Below are 24,995 nucleotides of genomic sequence, written 5' to 3'. Positions count from 1 at the left end.
CTGTCAGCTTCTCCACGTACAGTATTGCCTAGGAAGGGGACGACGCGGAGCCGGGGAAGACGCGGCAGTGTGCCCACACGGAGAGGAGTATGAGGGTTCACTGGTTTGGCTGCGCTGCCGTCGCCGCAGAATAACAGGGGGTGTGGGTGAGTGGAGTGGAGGGATGGCCTGACCAGCGGTGGGAGTAGTATGGGGGCGGTGAGGCCTCCGTGGCAGCACAACCGGCCACGGGAGGCAGGAGCAGGCGGCATGACCGGCGCTGCTTTGGGCGGCTGGAGCAAGAAGACCAGAGGTTGAAGAAGCACTACGGCCGTTGGATGGACATCGTACGGTCAGTCGAGCTAGAATCGTGCATATTGACTAAGTTGACAAAGCCCTTCGTCGCCGTCAACTTAGTAGGCCCACTATACTGGGTCCCAGCTAGCAGGGGGAGTATTCATTTTTTTTGTGCGTAATAAGGAGGCACTTCCTTGCGTGCGAAGATATAGCTGGTGGGTCCGAGCTGTCAGCGGCGGTAACATTTTTTTTCGCGAAATACAGAGGCCGTTTCGGTGGGTCCCAGATGTCAGGTGGAGGAAATCATTATTTTGCGCATAATAAGGAGGCATTTCCTTGCGTGCGGCCGTGGACCCAGCTGTCACCCTCTCCACGTATAGTCCACTTCAGATGCATGTCGGTCGTCGACCACGCTGACCACGCCACGCCGAGAGCACCAGGGCGGTGGATGACGGCGAGGCCTAGGAAGGGAACGACACGGAGGCAGGGAAGACTTTGCCGTTGTTTTTGTTTCCCACGCGAAGGGGAGTATGACTGTACGAGGGTTTACTGGTTCGTCTCCCGTCGCCGTAGAATAACAGCAGGTGTGGGTGAGTAGAGGATGGCTAGGCCAGCGATGGGAGTACGGTGGGGCGGTGAGGCCGGCGCGGCAGCACAGCCGGCCGCGGGGAGGAGGGTGCAGGCAGTCCCGCCGGCGCTTGTTTGAGCGGCTGGAGCAGGAAGAGCAGAGATTGAAGAAGCACGACGGCTGTTGGATGGACATCCAACAGTATACATGCCATCTGTGGAAAGCCTCAAATCTGTGGAAAACAGCATACATCCCATCTGCCATTATTTCAAATAATTTACAGCCCATTTGCTAATTCTTACGGGGTTTTTTGGAGCCCATATTCTTTATGTTAGCATTACCGCCCATATTGTGCCCACGGTTAAAAAATTATATGAAATTTTGCAATTGTCGGTGCGGTCTGAACTGTTTTTAATCCCGAAATTTTGAGTCACATTCAGACTGATTTTAAAAATAAATGTATATCAATATAAAATCCAATAAATTGTCCACGCATAAAAATCAATGCAATTTAAAATCTCGAAATGAAAAAAAGATATTTGAAAATAATTGCCAGTTTGATGTGTTTTAAAAATGCACATCCTATTTCTCATTACTGATAGGCCATTTTCTCGGCCAGCCGAATGAAGCTCTCCTCGTCTTGAAAGATTTGCAGCCCAACAGGCCTGATAAAGCGACTTACTTGAAAAATCACAAAAGAACTGGGCTAGCCATTTTCAGAAAGAAAAAAAACTACTGGGCTGGTCTGTGGTAAACATAAAAGAAAAGGCTGTCTAGACAGGCCAGAGTGTCCCGCACAGCCCAGTTGACACCCTGCTTCCGTCTCAAAAACAAATTAGATAAATGCCACTCCAATTATGGCGATTCATAAAAATGCCACTGCAATTTCCAAACTTTGAAAAATGCCACTGCAATTTTTGCAAACTTAAAAAAAACGCCACTGCAGTTTGCAAACTTTGAAAAACGCCACTCCAGACTTCGAAAAATGCCACTAGAAATGGCATGAAATGGCATTTTTCAAAGTTTGGAAATTGCAGTGGCATTTCTCGGATACACCAGATTTGGAGTGGCATTTATCAAATTAACCAAAAACAAAAATAACTGGGCGAGCTGCTGGGTCCCTGGTGTCAGCCGCTCATTGTGCAATTCTCTCATTTATTGACTACGTTGACAATGGCTTGGGACCTAGATGTCAGAAATCCACTAGGAGGAGCCATTTTTTATTGGCTTGAAATAAGGAGGCATTTGCTTGCGTACTGCCATGACCTTGGCGGGTCCCTGCTATCATCCTCTCCACGTACAATCATCTCCTGATTGTGTACGCGTCAACTTGCTAGGCCCACAAGTCAGCCTCTAAACCGTGCAGGATAAATACAACCCATTAAAAAAAATAACAACCCATTCCATACGTTCAAACGGAAAGTTCAACATTCAGAGCAAAGTAACAGGTCTGATCCACATATAGAGTACTGAAGTTCCACATTGACAACCATCATAGCCAAGTTAACTATCTACTCCCACTAACACTCTAGTAGCGTACAAGTACTAACTTACTCTTAGCTAACTAGACGATGCCGGCCGCCATCTGCTGTCCATGCTAAACGCCGGCACCGGCGTCCTCCGCCTCGCCTCGGACTTGCAGAGGTGCGATAGGGCGCGTTGCTCGCGCGCGTTGGCCCTTTCCATGCTGGCGTGGTCCACCGAAGCTTCGGCTTCCAAGCGGGAAACCCACTTGACGAGCTGGTAGTAAAAATCGGCATCGTGAACGTGTGCGTGCCCGACAGCCTCCAGGGCTATTTGCCGGGCGCCAGCCTCCATGTAGTCGGCCCAGTTGCGGGCGCTCTGCTCGTGACTCAGAGCGTCGGTGCGCTGCTGCTCCATGTCCCGCTGGCGGCGCAAATCGGCGATACGCTGCTCCTCCGCCAGGCGGTCGTGCTCCAACAACTCCTGCTCCTCCGCCATGAGGTCGTGCTCCAACAACTCCTCGATCTCCGCATTGCCATCTAAAGACGGATAGAATGCCTCCTCCCTCCGTCTGCCTTCCGGTGAAAACCCGAACACTAGTTCCGACGGTGACCGCCTCCGGCGTCGCCTACCGCGGACGGGGGGGGGGGGGGGGGGGGTGGGGGGGCATGGCGGACGTGGCGAGCGACGTCGGGCCGGTGGGGGCTTATGAGGATATGGCGAGTTGGGTCACGGTGGCACCTGAGAAGGCCGGGAAACAGTACTTACAGGAGGAAGGTAGCGCGACGGTCATCGGAATTCAATGCATAATGGCTTAGCGCGCCAGCTTGCCATGGAAAACTAGAGAAACTGAAATTATGACTGTGCCGTCCCGTCCCGTCTGGGTCGCACGCCGGCATGGTGGTCAAACGAGTGCACTCGAATCATCTCCCTCCTTGTCAATAATGATTCCACGGATTTAAAACGTATCTTTTTTCGCATCAGTTAGCTGCCTTAATTACGGCCGACTGCATGCAGGCACTCAGAATCGCTCGCAGGCAGTACGCGAAGCAGCATGCAACGAGTCACAGCCGAGGGCACGCATGCAACCACTTAAATCGCTGGAATTAATTAGGCTTAAACTTCTGCATGCCGTTAATTATTGCCATGCCTTGGTTTTGCTGCTTTGCTCACGGGACTAATAAATCCTGGACGGAGGGAGTACCTTGGTTGGTGAGAGGTTTGAATTAAGCCCTGCAAACCAGAAAGGAGGTACTAGTACTGCGTGATCCGCTATTTATTCATGTAGGATCAAGTAGGTCGTTTCTTGAATTGAGTCCTGCAAACCGGAAAGGAGGTAGTACGTGCGTGATCCGCTATTTATTCGTGTAGGATCGATAGTGTAGCTTGTCAGTTTCTTCAGAGGTAGGCATTTTTATCCGTGTAGGATCGATAGTGTAGCCTGTCAGTTTCTTCAGAGGTAGGCATTTGTATTCAAAAAACCGCCACTTCGCATCTTGCGTCGCAAATAAAACTGCCAAGAGCGCATTTGTAGGCTTGCTAGTGACCGATCAGTAACTTGTAAACACTGAGCGAACAGAAAAAATAACTGTTAATGCATCTCAATGATTCATATATCAAATACAAATATGTAGCTCCAAAAGCAAAGATCAGCCACTTTGGATCTCGCGTCGCAACTAAAACTAACTAGTACGATTCCCATACATAAGATCAACATGTTAATGCATCTCAATGATTCACAGATCATATACAAATATGTAGCTCCAAAAGTAGAGACCTAGAAAAAACATATGTTCTTCCTACTAACATGGATGCTTCTCTTGGCCAACATTCAGTATAGACTGAAAGACAAATTTGTTTGTGAAGTCTACAGTTCCTCTTGCAAACGTAAGTGGTTTCACCAACAGCTAGAACCATGAGAATGAACCACACATGATGGAGGAACATCCACTTCAATATGATTTGGTCTTCTCTCGATCACACCGCGAGACTATTTTCGGAATACAAACTTTAACTTAGGCAAAATGATGCCCATTGTATAATCGGACCAAAGCAATGAAGCACCTTGTGTTGGCCAACAAATACTACAGTACTACTTTTCTGTAGTCCATGAAGTGACTATCCAATCTTTCTGTGTCTATTTTCAAATGGCACTGCATGCAGTGACTATACTATTCTCTTGTGCAGTTCAACCAAAATTGTGGACACTTTGTTTGTTTGCCAAATAGCAAGGGGCAGACATCTCTGTCTGCACAAATATCAAGTAGCTAGTAAACATATACGACACCTTGTATTTTCGGTTTAAACATGTCTCTTCCACTTAGCATCTGTCATGTTCTGCACTGGACAATCTAATACAGTTATGTTTTGCCCTGGACAATTTCATACTGAATTGATTTGCTGGTTCAGAGCAGAAATATAGCGCCTATTCTTCATCAGACCAAGGATATCCATGTTCGTAGTGATGGAAGAGGTGAAATCAATACAACCGAAATTGAGGATCCAATCATTGAATCCTGTCCTGCACCTCCAATGTAGGTCCACCCTGCCAATAAATTCACATGCAAACCACTAGTATTACTATTTAATGACAGTAAAAAAAGAGTAGCAAGATAGTAGCAAACCATGTACCTTCGTAATGAACAGCTCATAGTGCCACCAATTGGATATAAAGGTTTGGAAAAAAACATGCTCCTAATGTTGAACCAGTTGGACTTTTTGTCCAGTTCCACTAAAATCGAGCATCCCTGTTTGCATAGATATTGGAAGTGTGATTACTCTAAAAGTGGCACTAGTTGAAGCATAGACTCACAAATATAAGCATTCCAATTTCATAATGGGAAAAGGTAGCAAGACTGTTTCTAACCACCTGTTTGAAGGAATAAATAAAGCAACAGCGGCTGATGTCAGGAAGGCATACATAGTTTTTTCTGAAAAACTAAGCCATTCCTGACCTTTCCTCTTCTTTTAAGCAAATTTTGTGCAGTTCTATTAAAATAAAATGCCATCACCGCCTTGACAATTCAGTGACACTGTACAAAAGGAAATGAATTAACATTACATCATGATGTCAGGTATGTAGTCGATAGGCATTAGAGACAAGCATACAGACCTCCTCCGATAACATAATGAACATTAATTTTAACAAAGGTGTGACTAGCTTTACCGGGATAATTTGAGTGAACTCTACACCCTTTGTTCCTTAATATAAGACATTTTCGCGGTTCAATTTAAAGTACCGAAACGTCTAGTATTTAGAAAAATAGGTAGTAGTTTTCTTGAGCACATATCTGGGAAAGCTTGCCACACTTTATTTATGTCCATACGCTAATGCAACACCATTCGAATACTACAAATATACACTAATCTAGTGGCTAGTGCAATAGTAGAGTAGTTAGTTTACTATAGGGTATAGTACAATGGTTTTATTGAACATATTTCAATAAACTCTAGCACTGGAAGGTTTCTATAAGAATTAACAATACAAAATGTAAAGGTAACAAGTTTCAGCATTGGTATACTAGCTCTGCATGAGCATTAAACCAAATACAAAAGTATGAAGGTAACTAGCATTATTAACTAATGATAGTATACAAAATTTGCAAACCATGTACCTCCAAGGTAAATATCATTTCGAACTCGGGGGGACCTTAAAAATTGCTATCCCAATCTTGATAATCGATCAAACATAAAAACTTGATCGAATGAATCAAGAGAACAACCGGAGGAGGAGGTGCCCACTCTTGACCTTTCCTCTTGTCTTCATAATTGTCTGTGCAGTTCAACCAAAATAAAATGACTTCAACGCCTTGGTATTTTGGTGACACTGTACAAAAAAATTAACTTATCTCATGAAAGTGAGGTATGTAATCTATAACCATTAATAGTGCAAAAATCTAAAGGTAGTAACAAGTTTCATCGTTGGTATACTGGCTGTGCAACAACATTAGAATGCCTTAGCTGAAAAATCTTTAATACATCCACAATCAACAGCTAACCCTAAAATAATCCAGTGACATTAAATGGCATTGCTTAAATTTATCGGTGGCATTAGACTGAGAGCGGCATTAGTTAAATGTGGCATCACTTTAGCAGTAGCATTGCTTGACTTGACTGCTAGCGTTATACTAACATCAAAAAAAGTGGCAATAAGAGCATGGGAGGCCCATTCGGACAGTGGGTGCACCAGTACGATGTACCTCCACGGACGCAGAGTGGTGAGGGAGGTATGGTTGCCCAGAGCAACAACTATCCAGGTAGCATATGTGGATTACGTCCCATTTTTGCTCTCTTTAGCCACCTTTTTCCTATGCGAGGACAACAAACCGATCGACCTGGTCATTCTCTATTGCGTTGTCATGCCTTTCTACCCTTCTTCAACCAAGAGACACGAGACTCGTTCCTTAGCTACTGATTTTCCCCTTTTCAACCTAGATGCGGGTTCGATGCCTACTCTCTTGGACAGTACAGTCTCCCTTCCTTTCCTTATTCAACCCAGACATGGATTAGTCTGCATGAAGTAGGGTTTCCTTTAATAGTGGAAATTATGCTTTTCGTCTGCGTGGCCAGCAGAGCAGAGGATAGCAAATTGGGAAGATGGTGGAGTGGAAAAAGATCCACATGCAACGACGTGGCAGATGGGGAAATAGAACAAGGGTATGGTTCGAAAAGAGGTAGCATACCTGAGGGTCGACGGGAAGTGGCTTCGCTCGTGGTCGTCGTCCTCCGCACACACTACGGCAGCGAGGTTGGGGACGGAGGCCATCCCGCGCGGGCGCTAGGTCTGAGAGGACGGCCTTGTCGTCAGTGCGTGACCTCGCTCCCCGACGATGAGTGCGTCAATGTAGCACGTCCTTTTCTTCCCCGGCGGATCTGTGACCACCAGTGAGGAGGGAGAGAGGGGCCGTCTTTTTTAGATCTAGAGAGAGGGTGGTAGTGTGAGAAGCAAGTGGGCAGCCCTTAGCAAGAAAGCGCTCAAGCTCCAGCCTATATATGTTTTTTATACTACTAGTACTGGAGGTGGAGTAGTGGTAGAGTAGTTTATATTTTCTCTGCGTACAGTACCAGTTAGTCGTGCTTCAAAACTGATCGGCATGCCATTAAAAAAATAAAGGTCGATAACTAATGCGGCACCTCGGGCCAACGCGGCTAGATCGCATTTTGCACGAGAAATTACATGTTTCGTTGACATGTGGTCCCGTTCCAACATATCAGTGAGACGACGGCGAGTAGTAGGAGTATTTCCGAACAGACATGTAGGCCGGGGCGCCTCTTCGTGAACCGCGACAAACTCGCAACCGTCCACCGACTCTTCGCCTTTCCCTCTCGATTTGGAACCGCTGTCGCACGCTCTTCCTCTCCCTCCTCCATTTTCCTTCAGCCGTTCAGCCTTTCTTCTGCCATTGTTCGATCGTCTTCTCCATGGAGGGAACAGGCCAGAAACGACCCTATTATTCTTGCCCCGATCTGAAAGATGACGCGTGTGTGGAACTCATTGATCGGTATGACGTCATCACCTCGGCTAGCATGGAAGGTTCGTTCAAGCCCATTCTTGACTCAACTAATAACATCATTACAAAGAACCCAAGAGTCAAGGAGCGGTTTGATCTCCCCTATCTTCTTCTCCGTGACCCTGATGATGACTGGCGCCGACACGACGGAGGCCTCGCCCTATGCAAGTTGATGCCGCCTGATAATGATACGTGTGATGTTAAGATGCCATCGCTTGAGGGCAAGGCTTGGGTGGGCGCAAATGGAGATTGGGTTGTTTACATTGGGTCCAACTGTGAGTGGGAACTTGTGAATGTGTACACTCGTCACCGGGTTCCACTTCCAAAAATCTCAGCACACTGCCCAGAGGTTGAGCACACCGGTAATGTACGCACGTTCAAATACGATCATGGTGACTATATTCTACGGAAGATAGCAATTTGTCGAGTTCCCAACCGCTCTTAGAATTACAGCAACTATGATGTTGTTGCTATCTTCGACAAGCTTGTTGCACTCGATGGATATTGCTCAAAAATTAGTTTCTGTACACGGATGAGTACTGTGATGCAATTCAATACGAGGGCCTTATGTTTGCTGCCACCACTAGTGGCACTGTTTTTGCATGGCATCCTCATGGTTTTGGTACGTTTGTCTTCCACCATAATTATAATTGTTTCATCCACATGCATGCGGGTTAGCAAGTTTCCCTATACTAATTAACCTTCTTCTTGTGTTTCCAAGGTCCTGTGAACATGCCACCACCTATACTTGAAATTTTTTATAACCAAGGGGGAGATGACGATGGTGATGATCACGAGCATGAGGACGAGCAGTGCCCATATACTCTGTGGCGCCTGGCAACTAATTCCGATGGATCACCTCTTCTTGTGTGTATACAGCCCACTGATGATGTTACTGCTAAGGAAGCAAGTGTCTCCCATGGTCGCACTCTCCGGACCTATTCCAACACCCGTTGCATGGTATTCGGGATGGATACTAGTGTGCTAGCGCCAACTCCTTCTCCCTGGTACAGAATTGATAGTCTTGGAGAAAACTCGCTCTTCCTTGGACAAAACTATCCAATGATGGTGAAAGGTGATCCAACTGCTGTTGACACAACGTTAACAGTTCCATTTATGAGAAGCAACTGTGTCTATACCTCGGACATTTGTGTGGTTCCCTACCCTGGTAGGGATATAGTAGGCCGCTTCAGCCTGGATGATCAGTCCTGCGTTGGTTTCCAGATCGATAATCGATGGCCCGTCCCAGAGAATCACTTGTGGTTCAAAGCAAGCGTTTCCAACGCCGAGGAATGGTTGAGTTGAAGTTCATTTCATTGCTTGTTATTTGTTGTGTGGTGAAAACTTTAGTATTTATAATGTATCCTCGTTGTCGATGTGGGTTGATGACCTATTGTATGTAATAAAATGATATGCGTGTGATAAACTTACTAAATTTATGAATGGCTTTCGAGTCGCTTGTCTGAGTGAGTGGTGCGACAAGGCAAAAATATATTTTCTGAATACATAATTGTACGTGCATTGCAACAGGTTATCGGATGAGGCCAATCAACAATAGTAGTACACTATTTGTACTAGCTTCACATGCTTCGCGCGTCGGGCGGGTGTTTTTACTGTAGCCATATGTTAATGTGTTCGCTGTATGTAACCAGCACCTCGAATCCTCGATACTAGTACTATATAGTAGGAGTAAGTAGTAGGAGTAGTAGGGTGGCATGGGCCAGAACAAGCATTCACGTCCAGGAGTACGGCACACGCCACCACCACAACATCCATCTGACACCATATTATTTCTTGGAGTCTGTGCTAGAGCAATCTCTTCAACCTCATCGTTTCTCTAACTTCAGCCATCGCACGGAGGGCGAGGTGGGGGTTTGCCGATAGTCGGTTTCCTTAACTGCGGTCCCACTTGTAAGGCCAACTCCAACGCACGACCCGAAACGCACCTCCATTTTGCATGAACTCCAACGATAATTTTGACTAGAAAAGCAAGACCAAAGAAAACAAGAACCACAAGAATACATTTTACTACTCCTGTAAGTTGGATTAGTGCCTTCTCGATGCATTCATCGTTGATCTGCGGAGGCTCGATCTTGCGTCTGTGCTAGCTAAAAGTGATAGAACATCTACTAAATTGCCCTCTATCAATATATGGATGTACTCTTCTTCCCAATACAAAAACTTGCATCCATTCTACTCCCTCCGTTGCACAATACATGCCTTCTATTTGTCAAAATATATATGTATCTAGACATGTCTTAGTATATAGGTACATCCATTTTTGGACAAACGGAAGTCAAGTATTTTGAAACGGATGGAGTACACAATAAATTTTTTAAGTTAGCACAACTAGTCTAATCCGAGAGCAGAACCGAAGATTTGGTCGGGTTCTTCGTCCTTTTGCCGACACGTGGGAATCCAGCATCCTGGTCATGTCATGAAAGAAAATAGAGTGGTGGTTGAAGCCACGAGATGTGCATCTTGGGTTAAACTGTAAATAGAATCCTACTACTCTTGAGTAACTCCAAAAGCGGCCACAGAAGATCTTTATTGGATTTGTTTTTCATCACCAGCACATCGAGGTGAAAGATGTGCAGGTTCAGTGGGTCCTCTTGCGTTTTCACTGACATGTGGGGCTGCATGTGAGCAAACAGACGATGGGCTCCACGCGTCCGCTGGCTGGGTGAGAAGAGAGATAGAGGAGGGCTGAGCACAGACTGCAGGAAATTTGTTCTATGTACCTCGATATAGACTCGATATAGTGGGGTGGCATGGGCCATAACTAGCATTCACGTCTAGCAGTACGGCACACGCCACCCACACGAGTCCCATCCGACACTAATTTTCTTGGAGTCCATGCTACAACCATCTCTTCTCCCTCCTGTTTTCTCAGCCCTCGCGTGGTGGGCGGGGTGGGGGTTTGCCGATAGTCGGTTTGCTCAACTGCGGTCCCACTTGTAAGTGAAAATGCAACACCACACGCATTCCCACTTGAGCGGCATGCCGGACCAACCGTTTGGGGGTGTGACGCGAACACGGCAGGCTTTTCCTTTTGGACTCGTAACTTGTAAAATTTGGTTCTGCTCCATGGCGCGACCGATAGATAGAAAATAACGATTTTGCCTAGAGTAATGAGAAGTTTGGTTCTGGCGCCGTTCATGCATGGAGTACGTACGAAAATTATGAAGTTGATGCGAAAGGTAAGATAATTACTGTAGTATCATATACTACTACATGGATTTGACGGAAAGATAAAAATACATACGGATCCATCAACGTTCAACGACATCCTCACGCTCTAGTGCGTCGGGTCACCAACCGACGTGTGAGGAGCAGCGGCGTTGGCGGCGAGCTCAACGTGCTTCTGAACAGTGCCGTCCAAGGTTGCCATGTGCTCCAAGAAGGCCAGCATCCTATCGTCCTCCTCTTGCATGTAGTAGTCCTTGTGGACGATTTGCGCGTAGACGTGGGTGATTATGTCGATGGTGTCTTGCTGCGCCAGGCGCTGCGTGACGAGCACGACCTCGAGGTGGACATTCTCCGGCGCGACGGTGGGCAGTCGCAGGGCCACCAGTGTGTCAAAGAGGTTGTTACCATAGTGGTTGTTGAGGGTGGCGGGCATCACAGAGCCTGGGCGCGTCGGCTGGAGGCTTACGTCAAAGTCGTCCACAAGCTTCTTGACGATGGTGAACTTGTCGAGGAAACCGATGAGGACCTCATCGAACAAGGAGATGAAGCTGTCGTCCAAGCGGCCCCTCGCCCTGGCGGCCTCAAGCAATACTACCTAGAGACGTTCCGCGGTGCCGGGCCGCAGGCCGGCGTCGTGGACCATCTGGCACAGCCGGCTGATGCTCGCGCTCATCGCCTCCAAGGGTCTAGCGTAGCTTCTAGTCAACTGATCTTGTGATTCGAGTGATCACTCAGCCCTTGGTTAGCATGCATAGGTGCGTATCGTACTACTCCTCGGCCCTCTACTGCACCTGCCTTTGGCTGTATGCTGGGGCCACGTGTTATTCACCCAAAGGCAGTTGCCGTAAGTCAATGAAGCTGCATCCCCCTCCGTGCCGGTGCAGTATAGTCATCTCACCGGACCTCTAGTTGGGGCCAAACGAGAGAAGTTTTATGTTTACTGGTTTATTGGTCCCCTTTGCATTTTGCGCCAAGTTTTGACCTTTGATTTAACTAATAAAATGTTAATGCATGTAAACAAAAATGTTGTGTAAGTCACCTTACGAAAACCAAATAATCCCAAAATACTTAGGCACGGTGCATTAACTCCCTCATTGTTTCTTATTTCGTGACATATCAACCAATGAGAGATGTGGGCCGTGCATGCTTTCAATGACTTGAGACTACAAAACATGACATGCAGTGTTTAGTTCATTGCATGTAATCCTATTAGTACTCTAGTTAGGAGTAGCACAAAAACATTAAGTTCTCTCGCCGATAGGAATAAAACACCATGTATTTATTTACAGAGGGAGTAGTACATTTTTGGTGATATGCATTACTAGATATTGCTAGTCAAATACTAAAATCTAGATGGACGTGGTAGTACTCCTAAATCTAGACGGTGGTGCTACTAGTACTAGTAGTAGTACTACCAATGTAGGAGTAGTAGTAGGAGTACTAGCACTGTACTATCCGTTGGTCAAATTATTATGTGCTGCTCCTCACAGTGAAGTGACAAGACCCTGCGTCGGAGATGATACCTGAGTATAGGCGCCGTGTTCGGCATACCATAGTTAGCCTCACCGTCTGCAGTCACTATCATCATGGTTGTAGAGCTAGCCTGCTTACAACTAGCCCTGTTCGACATAATTTCCCGTGCGTAGATGCCCGTGCATTGCACGGAACACCAAGATTGGGGGTGGACGGCTCCGGCAGCGGCCATTGCGCCAGATTTTTCCACGGCCTTCTACTCCTAGATGTGGTGGGGAGGAGATGAGGTTGATTGTGAGAGACAAGGAGTTGTTTGTAAATAGGGAACAAGTGCGGGCATCTTTTTGCAAAAATGGAGAAGCTTGGTTTGTATGCGTCAGATCTAGATCCCACGGCTATTGGTGAAAGATGGGAGGCACAACATCGTCACCAACTCAGGACCTGTTTGATTCGCAGGATTTTGAAAACGCAGGAATAGGACACGACAATATTACAAGTTTCAAACTGATATTACAAATGTTAGGAGTAACGCTGCACCTACGAAGAGGGAATTACTAGGAAGTTTACGTAAGAACTTTCGTTACTTTAGGTGGATGCAGCATTATTGTACAAACTAAAATCCACCACCCTGACAAGTCACTAATGGGCAAATAAGTTTTCGAGTCTCTGGCCACTTGATGTTTCAAAAACAAATTCAGCTTCTGCGGAGACTTTGTCATTTAGGCTTAGACGCTTGCGGTGATCATCACGCCATTCATTGTTGCGCCATAGAACGCCAAACCTCATTACCTTGAGCACACTTGCCTCCAGAACAAAGAACCTATCCAATTTAATCTCAGATGTGCTGCCTTGGTAGTCGATCAAATCAATTTCTGTAAGATGGAGATCAAGGCATTCGATGAGATTGTTATAGTGCAGCAAAATTTTCACTTTCGGGTCTTTTTTTATCTGCAAAAGAAGAGAACATATTAGAGCAGCTGGCTGCATAAGATTGCTGTGTCATCAAGAGGTACCAATATCATTCGCTCATATGATAGGGTTGGCTGGCTAGTGATATTTTTTCACTCTCTCTCTCTCTCTCTCTCTCTCTCTCTTTCTGTTTCCTCTCATTTAACTAGGAGCACGTGAAGAGCTTGGGCATTTGTTGCCTTCCACTATGTGGCGATGTGAGAGAGTTGGCACCGCTGTGCACACAGACCCACATGTATAAACAAATCAATCGAACCAACTACACCAGCCTCTCACTCTCCCAAACAAGTGTTTTTTTATTGCCTCAGTCCTCTCTCTCTCCCACGCAGTGTTTTTTCATTGCGTGAGTTAATTTGGCACCGGAGCAAAGTAGGTGATCCAGATTGGGACACCAGGTGAACAATGGAGGGGCATCGATGCCAAATGCATCACAAGTGAATTTGGCACATGTTTTGGCCTACATAGCCTACTTTTGTAATACTACCTCGTATTTAGTATAAAATTTTGACCATGGATTTACCTAAGAAAATGCCAATGCATGTCACTAAAAATTACACCATTTGAAATTATGTTCAAATACGAATCCAACGATATAGTTCTTAGTGACATGCATTAACATTTTGTCAGTTAAGTCTATGGTCAAATTTTGATACTACAAAATTGGAAGAGTAAACCAGGAGAATTTGGCAGACAAGTACACCAATGCTGTCAATTTCAGCACGCCAATGACCCTGATTTTTGTTGGACCTTCTAGATCTGATACAAGCAATCTCTCAAGGAAAGGCACATTCTCAATGACCATAACATGGAACAGCTGGAGTGATCTCTTCCCAATTGATGTCTTGTTGCGGGGCTAGCAAGACACATAAATCCATCGGAGATTCGTCGAGGCGATGTGGAGGCTAATGAACCCGTGGATCTGCTCAAGACGAAGGTACTCGAGTGCAGTACAGCTGCGGACCAGGTGCTCCATAGCCTTCTTCGAGATGACAACGTCAAAGAGGTCGAGCTGCTTGAGTTGAGGGAGAAGAAGAGCGGGCGCGGCATTAATCTAGGGAAGATAGCAGGAGCTGAAGCTGGCGCGGCGCAGCGTTGGCGTGAGGCAGAGCGCGGACGGCGGCAGAGAGCGACATCGTCCAGCTTCAAAGCTAAGCTCCTCGAGCTGATCTAGGGCGGGGGATAAGAACCACTCGTCGAACTTGGGTTGGACCTTGCAGTTGGTACTGAACATGCGGATGTCAAGGCGTTTGGCTGACCCAGGGTGCGATGAAAGGATCTTGGAGACTGCGGCCATGCGTTTGCAATCCCCGTCGCAGAGGCAGCTATCGACGGTGAGTTTGAGGGGGACGTAGCGCCAGAGGGGGCGCCACCGCCGGGAGAGCAGGGCGGTCCGCACGACAGATTTGGTGGGGAGGAGGCCGATGATGATGAGCAGCGTGTCGTCGGGGAGGCTGCTGATGAAGTCCAGGCTCGTTGGATGCGGTTTTGGCTCAAGCCGCCTCCGCTTGTTGGCTGCCTCGCCATCCATCTCAACCGGCGGCGACGCCGGTGTACACGTGTGCTAGGTGTGCGCGAGTGTGTCCTTCTGTGCATGCCGCCACGTAGTGGTGAATTGTGCGCGAGTGCGTCCTTCGCGCGCAAGAAGTTTGTCCTCAATGTTCCCTCAATTTACTAGCATGCGGGGTGCTACCCTGAGTGGTTTCAACTTTGTTTACTTCACTGTGTGTCAGATGGGCCTCTAGTTTACTTATTTTCACCCACTGCCACATGGGCCAGCACACGAAAATACAGAACACGAGCTGACAAGGTAGCATGTGGATTGGTTGACCGGTCAACTAAACAATATACGGAGCTATACGCTGACACAGTGAGCGTATAATCCGTCGGTATAGAGAGTTCGAGTGAGAGGGGAGGCCCATGAGAGATAGCAGAGAGAGAGAGAGAGAGAAAGAGCTACTCCCTCCGTTCGATAATGTAGTTCCAACATTTTTTAAGTCAAACTTTTGAAACTTTGACCAAGTTTATAAAGAAATTACTTATATCTACAATACCTAAGATAAATGATAGTATGAAGTAAGTACATGTTGTGATGAATCTAATGATCGTTCCAGATGTAAATGTTTTTATCCACATATACCTGGTCAAACGTTTCTGAGGTTTGACTTCTCAAAACATCCATATGCTTATGGACGTGAAAGAGTCCCTAACAAGAGAGAGAGAGATAGAGAGAGAGAGAGAGTGAGTGAAAAAAGTGTGTGTGTGTGTGTGTGTGTGTGTGTGAAAGAGACATGGACAACACACGATAAAAGTAGAGAAAAAGCATGCATGTCTTATGCAAACATATCACACATGCATCTTCGACAACGGAGGCAAGGTGAGGAGATAGTGTGTGGCTGTTTGGAACCGAGAGAGCAAGACCCCTAGCACGTGGCCAAGAGGGGTCTGACAAACAAGGGAGAGAGGTCGAGAGAGATGTACGGAGAAAATGCAGACATGGGGAGGAGAGAGTGTATGTTTGTCATAGAGAGATCCCCTGGAGATCGTGATTGGACTACATGGGTGGGAGATCGAGTGACAAGGTGTGTGCGCGATAGAAGATGCCCCGAGAGATATCGAGATAGACGTATGGATGGAAGGAGACAATACATGTGTTCATGTTGGATAGTAAGAGATAATCATACTTAGGAGGGGGGAGTGCTTGCGCCTATGATGGATTGAGGGATTATGGTACTTAGGGGGGTGCGTGTCACATGGAGAGAGAACAAGGGTGGAGAGTGTTGGATGGGTCTATATGTATAGCGTGAGCGAGACATGTGTATGTGTGAACCAGGGAGATATAAGGCGAGTTTGGCTTGCGTCCTGAGCATCTTTTGCCTGGCCCGGGGTTGTGGCTGGATTTCATGCACGCTTGTTTGATTGCTACCCTGTGAAAAAGAAAACTCGCCTGGCCTGGGTTCCCTTGCACTTTAATTAGCCTAGCTGAACTCTAGACACTGCAAGTAGCCTGGCCCAGGCGACCGATTTCGAACGCCTGGTCATGCCTGGTCGTGTGGCCACAAGGCTAACAGCAACACGGATGGATATTAGCATTAAATAATTGATGCATGGATTGATTGATGGGACGTTGATGCTTTGCCTGGCCCAGGCATGAACCAAACGCTTCAGCACCACACAAGACTGGCCAGGCAGGAATATTTTACATCTCACGTCCACACCAGGCAGTACCGACCATCAAGGCATGAGGGTCAGGTCACAAACCAAACCGACCAATAAAGTTTGAGAGAGATTGAGGAGCCCTAATAAGGCTGAGTGGTGCGTCAGATAGCTGAGAGGGGGAAAGAGATATTCCATCCGCTCGATAATGCAGTGCATGTATATTTTTTAGAAGTCAAACTTTGGAAACTTTGATCAGGTTTATGCTAATGTTATTTATATCTACAATACCAAAGATACATCATACAAAACTACATCTCATGGTGAATCTAATGGTATATGTTTGCCGTACTAGATGTAATTCTTTTTCTCCACGTACATGGTCAAACTTTGTGATGTTTGACTTTTCAATAAATCTATATGCTATGGACCGAGGAGAGTGCCTCAGTCGAGACAGATCAAGTGCGTGTGAAGGAGAATGAGTAAGTGTACAAAAAGAGTATGTGTGTGAAAGAGAAAGTGACAACAAACGATAAATTAGAGAGAGTGTGTGTTTTTTCGTTTCTTATGCGAACATATCACGCATGCATCTCCGAGATGGAAAAGCGAGGCGAGGAGATACACGAAGATAGCTAGTGTGTGATTGTTTGCAATGGAGAGAGACACCCCTGTAACACATGTCCAATAGAGGTGTGGCCAACAAGGAACAAAGGTCGAGAGGGACACATGGATGGCATGGATGCATGGGGAGGGGGAGAGGGTGTGTATGTGATAGAGAGATCCCATCGAGATCGTGAGGGGACTATATGGGTGGGAGATCGAGGGAGTGCGTGCATGATAGAAAGATGCCCCGAGAGAAATCGAGATAGACCATGCACATGTTTGTGATGGATGTTGGGGAACATGGTTGTCGGTGTCAAAATCGGCAGATCTCGGGTAGGGGGTCCCGAACTGTGCGTCTAGGCCGGATGGTAACAGGAGACAGGGGAAACTTTGTTTTACCCAGGTTCAGGCCCTCTCGATGGAGGTAATACCCTACTCATGCTTGATTAATATTGATGATATGGGTAGTACAAGAGTAGATCTACCACAAGATCAAGGAGGTTAAACCCTAGAAGCTAGCCTATGGTATGATTGTTGTGTATGGAGTTGATTGCCTACGGACTACAACCCTCTGGTTTATATAGACATCGGATAGGGTTAGGGTTACACAGAGTCGGTTACAATGGTAGGAGATCTAGAATATCCGCATCGCCAAGCTTGCCTTCCACGCCAAGGAAAGTCCCATTCGGACACGGGACGAAGTCTTCAATCTTGTATTTTCATAGTCCTGGAGTCCGGCTGAAGGTATAGTCCGGCTACCCGAACACCCCCTAATCCAGGACTCCCTCAGTAGCCCCTGAACTAGGCTTCAATGACGATGAGTCCGGCGCGCAAATTGTCTTCGGCATTGCAAGGCGGGTTCCTCCTCCAAGTCCTTCATAGAAGATTGTAAACACCAAGAGTAGTGTCCGGTTCTGCAAAGTAAGCTTCCACATATTGCCATAGAGAGAATAATATTAACACAAATCAAATCTGCTGACGTATTCCGCAGTGCGTTATAACACTACGGACAAGTCCTTTACTCGAATCGTTTTTACTTTTCCACCTCAGCATGTTTTGCGAGGCGGTTTCCTTGGCACGTCTTGTCAAAGCAGAGATCGTGTGCCCTTTTTACGGGATTCTTATCAATACGGACGTGGGTAACCCTAACCGCGCCATTTACCATGGCGCTTGGGAGGCAAGCAAGTTTTATTAGGCAGGTGGGGACGCACAACCGCATCCGCCCATATAAGGGGATAAAGATCCACCTTTTTACCTACGCCTTCTTCCTCCTTTGCCTATCCATCTCCTGCGCACTCGAGCTCCAGCGCCCAAGCCTGTACTTCCCACCTCAACCTTCTCCAGCGATGTCTGGAGCGGGAGGCAAGTGGAAGGTCTCCTCCATCACGGAGGGTGACGTCAAAAAGCTTAGGAAGGCCCGATACTTGTCCAAAGACATCGCGCACCGGCTTCCCGAGGAGGGGCAGCTTGTCCCCACCCCAAGGCCCCATGAGAGGGCAGTATTCCTTCCCCACTTCCTCCATGGACTGGGTTTTCCACTTCACCCATTCGTCCGGGGGCTCATGTTCTACTACGGCTTGGATTTCCACGATCTGGCCCCGAACTTCATCCTCAACATCTCGGCGTTTATCGTCGTGTGCGAGGCTTTCCTCCGCGTCCGCCCCCATTTCGGCCTCTGGCTCAAGACCTTCAACGTCAAGCCCAAGGTGGTGTGCGGCAACCAGGCGGAGTGCGGAGGCGCCATGGTGGGCAAGATTGCCAACGTCCTATGGTTCGAGGGCTCCTTCATAGAGACCCTAAAGGGGTGGCAAGCCGGGTGGTTTTACATCACCGAGCCACGCGATCCGAACTGGATCGCACCCCCCGAGTTCCGATCCGGACCCCCCACGCGGCTCATGTCCTGGAAAGAGACGGGCCTATCATGGGGTAACGAGGAAGAGGTGACCGGACTGAAGACATGCATCCAGTCCCTGGTAAACAAGTCAATCAGGCTTGTAAATGTAGTCCAGGTCATGCTCGTTCGCCGAATCCTCCCGTGCCAACAACGGGACTTTACTCTATGGGAGTTCGACCCGACACAGCACCGAACCCTTAATAGGCTCTTCGACACGACGTATGAAGACGCCTGGAAGGTGCTAATCAAAGGTGCCGAGGCTCCCACATCCGCTTCCGAGGACCGCGGATACAGCTCGCAGTGTCACGCTAGCGAGGTAAGCTATTTTCACCTTTTACAGGATGTTCAGCTTCTTTCATAGTTTAACTCTATGCGGGATCTAAACTCCCTTACCTTTGACAGGCTTGGCGGGCGGTATCCGGACCGATTAACTGTCCGGCTCCGCAGCCCGAAGACCCAACTCCAGCTCTACTAGTGAAGCTGCTGGCTCCGGCGCCTTATGTGGTGCCGAAAAAGAAGGCCAAGAAGAAGAAGACCACGGGGACTCGAAGGAGTGCCCGCAACGTGGTGTCGTCAGACTCGTCATCCGACGAGTCCGAGACGCCCTCCTCCTGTGAAAACGAGGAGGAGGAAGAAGAAAACTCTCCCCCCCAGCGGAGGGAGGAAAGAAAAGGAAGGCCGCCCCAAGGGGGAAGGCCGAAGCGTCCAAGAAGAGAAAAACCCCTCCGCCGGACTACGCCCCCGACGCCGACGAGGACGAAGAGGAGTGGCCGGACAGGGCCAGGCGTCCGGCGATATCGTAAGTGTTCGGATACTAGAGTGACTCATGATATTCCTTTTGTTGCACAGGTTTCCCTAATGTTGAATATAATTATGCAGCCCGCCCCGGGCCGAACTCAACGAGTCGTCGAGCGGCTCCCTGGATTCTTCGGACGTGAACTCAGTTCCGCCCGCTGTCTCCCCCCGCACTGCGGATGACGCCGAAGTGGCGTCACAACGAGCTCCGGGGCAGGAGGAGGTGGTCCGGGAGGAGCCGCAAGGCGACCTCCCGGACTCCAGGAGTAAAGGGGACAAGACCCCCCAGGGCTCCAAGTACGGCTTTGAGCCGGACGCCGTGCCGGAATCTTCAACGATTCCGGACCGTGGCAGGCGAACTCCTTCCAAGAGGAGCAAGCCTTCTGAGCCGGCAGCCTCCGTCCAACTGGAGGCGCCGGACAATCTGCTGGAAGTGCTTGAAGGCGCCTCCATCGACGAGGAGCACCGTACTATTATGAGTACGGTGATCCAGAAGGTTCAGTCTGCCAAGAGCGGGCTGAGTGAAGCTTGCGCTAGCCTCCTAACAGGCTTCGAGGTAAGTAAAAAATATGTAAAAGTATTACCGCATAGACAGTAGCCCCTGATGCTCTGTTTGGCGTTCGGAAAGAAAAGCCGAATGGAGGATCTATTAAATTTCGCAGGAGTCTAACAATAAAGATTCAATATGCGTATGCAAGCTTCGCTGCTGTCCACCGCCGCACTGACTGCGGAGGTGGGTGTCCTGAAACAGGACCTCGGGCAGGCCGAGCAAGAGCTCGGCCTTGCCAAGCGGCAGCTCGAGAAGAAAGAAGGTAAGAAATACCTTACAGAAAAAGGTGCCTATAGAGAGGCGTGATTGCAAAAAATAACAAGATTGTACTGCTTATTATAGGGGCCACGACTGAGGTGGCGACCCTCAAGCAGGCGCTATCTGAGGCTGAAAAGAAAACGGCCGCGGAGCACACCGAGCGAGAGAAACTTGGGGCTCAGGTCGGCGAGGTGCAGCAAGAGCTTCAGGCTCTCATGAAAAAACATGAGAGTTTGGAGCTTGAGTCAAAGACCCAAGCATCCGAGCTCGCGACGGCCCTTGAGACTGCCAAGTCTGCCAAGGCCGAAGCCCAAAAGGCCCTCCAAGAGTTGGAGGAGGTGAAAAAGATAGCAGCGGGTAAGGCATTCTTCATGCAAAGCAGAAATATAAAAGTAAACTACTTGTTACTTACCCAAATCCGGAGCTCTCTAGGGGCATTCGCAGATCTTCCCCGCAGCGTATCCGACGCCACCGCATTCTACCGAGCTAAAGAGGGCAGCTCGACGGAGAAGGTGTTCTGGTCTCAGTATGCTGAGGCCAGACACCCTGTGCCCTTGAGCGACCGGCTGAAACAGCTGGTCAAGCTCCACAAGGCGGCCGAACAGGCCATGAAGGGCTTCATAGTTCGGCTGTGGCCCGGAGAGGCCCTGCCTGGGAGCTACTTCGGGCTGGTGCGGCGGCTGGTGGAGGCCTGTCCAAGGCTCGAGGTCGTCAAGCGCTCCGTCTGCATCGAAGGTGCCCGTCGGGCCCTTGCCCGTGCTAAGGTGCACTGGGGTAAGCTGGACGGTGAGAAGCTTGTGAGGGACGGGCCGCCGCCGGGGAAGGAGCATCGCAAGCCCGAGAACTACTATAAGGATGTTCTTGCGGGTGCCCGCCTTGTGGCGGATGAATGTACCAAGGATGCAATTTTTGAATGAACTCGCTTGATTTTATCCTGTGCGCTGAAAACTTGTTCATATGCGCTAAGCAATGCTTATTGAATTTAAAATATTATTTTCTGTGCGGCCATTTATCAAAAATTGAGAGATGGCCAGTCGTCGGCTTCTGCCCCCATGCCACTAGTGCTGGGGTGTTCGGTGATAAACCTGTGCGCTCTTTTTCCCATGTTTGGGTCCTTCGAGGGAGGCGCTCAGCACGACGAACCAGGCAATCGGACTATAATGCTTGAACACTCTCACTTAGCCATAGAACTTTATAATTTTAAATTTCGGCGAAGCCCCTAGTTCGGAAGACCGAATTCGGGGCGCTATCCACGCCTTGGCTGGGGTTATCCAGCTCCTCGCTCGAAGCGGCATAAGTCTTTAGGGACTCGAAAAACCTCTCGAACAACGACCGGTCTCTCGCCTCATCATGACAGTCAGTTTTAGCTTTCTCCACTGAGGTGCTTAACCCAGCTCAACCAGGGCACAATCGCAGTGGTTCTCCTAGTGCTACCTTAGCCGATATAGCGGAACGTAAGGCACCAAAACATAGGAGCCTGGCAAACCCAACTATTGACCCAAATCATGATTCGGAGCCGATGCATATAGTGCTATAAGTTCGGGGTGCCGCACTTGTGAAAGTGTACGGACTTCTCACACCATATTAAAGGGTACTGAAGCCCCTGGCGTACTTGCCGTACCACAGTGTACGTGTGCAACATGTCATTAATGAACATATATAAAAGAGATTATAATGCAAAAAATAGACAAAAAGCTATGCATTGTTTATAGAGAGGCTATTTATCAAAGCCGAACGATACAAATAGTGTGGTAAGCAGAAGATATTGGACTATTCAGTTTGTCCTGACTAGGGGCAGGCCGCGGAATTGTATTTAAAACAGGTATACCGCTCGTAACAGAGACCACCTGGGAGTTCCATAATGCGGCATGGCTTGTCTGCCTCCCTGGATCTTGCATCGTTTGTGCGGCAGTCGAATTGCCGAACAGGTCGTCCGAAGTATGGAGTCCTGGAAATAAGAAAAAATTAAAAAAAAAGAATCCGGCAGCCCCTGGTACGTTTTAAGCCGTATTTTGGGCGTGCCGTTATTGTGCCCCTTCCCCTGTGCCCATGGTATTTCAAGGGCGTAGTTATGTACGTGAGCTACTGGTTTCGCTATGTCGTGAGAGCTGGGGTTGGGGCCGCATTGCTACGCTTGCTCAGAGTGTGCCAGGCGGTCCTGTTGTGGGTTACTCCGAGCGCGCTTGGCAGTGTCTGGCTTTTTAATGGCCGGACTGGAGAATTGCCTGAGAAGGCTACTTTGTACCTCCGCAGCGAGAGCCGCCGTATGCTCCTCCGTACGGAGGGAGCGTTCGGTGTTTCCGTTGACCGTAATTACTCCTCGAGGGCCTGGCATCTTGAGCTTGAGATATGCGTAGTGCGGCACCGCATTGAACTTTGCGAATGCGGTTCGTCCGAGCAGGGCGTGATAGCCACTGCGAAACGGGACTATATCGAAGATTAACTCTTCGCTTCGGAAATTGTCCGGGGATCCGAAGACTACGTCAAGTGTTACTGAGCCTGTACAGTTGGCTTCTCCACCTGGTATTACGCCTTTGAAGGTCGTTCTTGTGGGCTTAATCCTTGAGGGATCTATGCCCATTTTCCGCACTGTATCCTGATAAAGCAGGTTCAGGCTACTGTCGCCGTCCATGAGGACTCTTGTGAGATGAAATCCGTTGATGATTGGGTCGAGAACCAATGCGGTGAAGCCGCCATGATGGATGCTAGTGGGATGGTCCCTTCGATCAAAAGTGATTGGGCAGGAGGACCATGGGTTGAACTTTGGGGCGACTGGCTCCATCGCGTATACGTCCCGTAGTGCACGCTTCCGCTCCCGCTTGGGAATGTGGGTTGCGTATATCATGTTCACTGTCCGCACTTGTGGGGGAAAGCCCTTCTGTCCATTGTTGTTTGGCGGCTTGGGCTCCTCGTCGTCGCTGTGCAGCCCCTTGTCTCTGTTTTCGGCCCTTAACTTGCCTGCCTGCTTGAACACCCAACAATCCCTGTTAGTGTGATTGGCTGGCCTTTCGGGGGTGCCATGTATCTGGCACAAGCGATCGAGTATTCGGTCCAAACTGGACGGGCCCTGAGTATTCTTTTTGAATGGCTTTTTCCGCTGACCGGATTTATAGCCTTTGAATCCGGCATTGACTGCCGTGTCTTCATTGCTGTCGCTGCTAACGCGGCGTTTTTGCTTATTCTGACGTGTCCTGCCACTTTTGTCCTTGGTATCCGAATTACCAGGGTTCTTTGATAAGTTGTTACTGCGAGCTAGCCAGCTGTCTTCTCCCGCGCAAAAGAGGGTCATGAGTGTCGTGAGGGCTGCCATGGATTTTGGCTTTTCTTGTCCCAGGTGCCGGGCAAGCCACTCGTCGCAGATGTTATGCTTGAAGGCTGCTAGGGCCTCTGCGTCTGGACAGTCGACTATCTGGTTTTTCTTTGTTAGGAACCGTGTCCAGAATTGTCTGGCCGATTCCTCTGGCTGCTGAATTATGTGGCTTAAGTCGTCGGCATCCGGTGGTCGCACGTAAGTCCCCTGGAAGTTGTCGAGGAATGCGGCTTCCAGGTCCTCCCAAGAACCGATTGAGTCTGCTGGCAAGCTGTTAAGCCAATGCCGGGCCGGTCCTTTAAGTTTGAGCGGGAGGTATTTGATGGCGTGTAGATCATCGCCGCGTGCCATGTGGATGTGAAGGAGATAATCCTCGATCCATACCGCCGGATCTGTTGTGCCATCGTATGATTCGATGTTTACGGGTTTGAAACCCTCTGGGATTTTATGATCCATTACTTCATTCGTGAAGCATAGCGGGTGTGCGGCGCCTCTGTACTGGGCTATATCACGACGCAGCTCGGAAGAGCTATGTCTGTTGTGTTCGGCCCGGCCGGATTTGTTGTATCCGGAGTGAAGATCATTGTCACATGCCGTAGGGCGCCTGCGCGATCCGTAGATCGATCTTGTTTGTCTTTCCTTATCCTCCAGTATGTCTCGCAGGTCGGGCGCATTTTCCCGTGCCTTAGTTGAGCGGCGTCGGGGCATGGCTTGGGTGGAGGGCCGACAGGCCTCTGTGTCATGACCGCGAGGTGGCCGGTCTGCCATGTCATGCGCTGGTGATGTAGGTGCTTCCTCCTCTGATCGAGGTAGCGGCCTGCGCTTCGGGTAACTCTTGGAGGGGCGTTCGAGTTCATACTCTTCGGCCGCAAGGTCTTCAGTCCATCTGTCAGCTAGCAATTCTTGGGCAGCTCTAAGCTGTTGCTGCTTTTTCTTGAGGCTGCTTGCCGTAGTTGAAAGCCTGCGTTTAAAACGCTCTTGTT

This window comes from Triticum urartu, chromosome 5A (genome assembly GCF_056163025.1).
Source record: "Triticum urartu cultivar PI428250 chromosome 5A, HENAU_Tu73, whole genome shotgun sequence".
Lineage (NCBI taxonomy): Eukaryota > Viridiplantae > Streptophyta > Magnoliopsida > Poales > Poaceae > Triticum > Triticum urartu.
Note: the sequence above shows the minus strand (reverse complement) of the source record.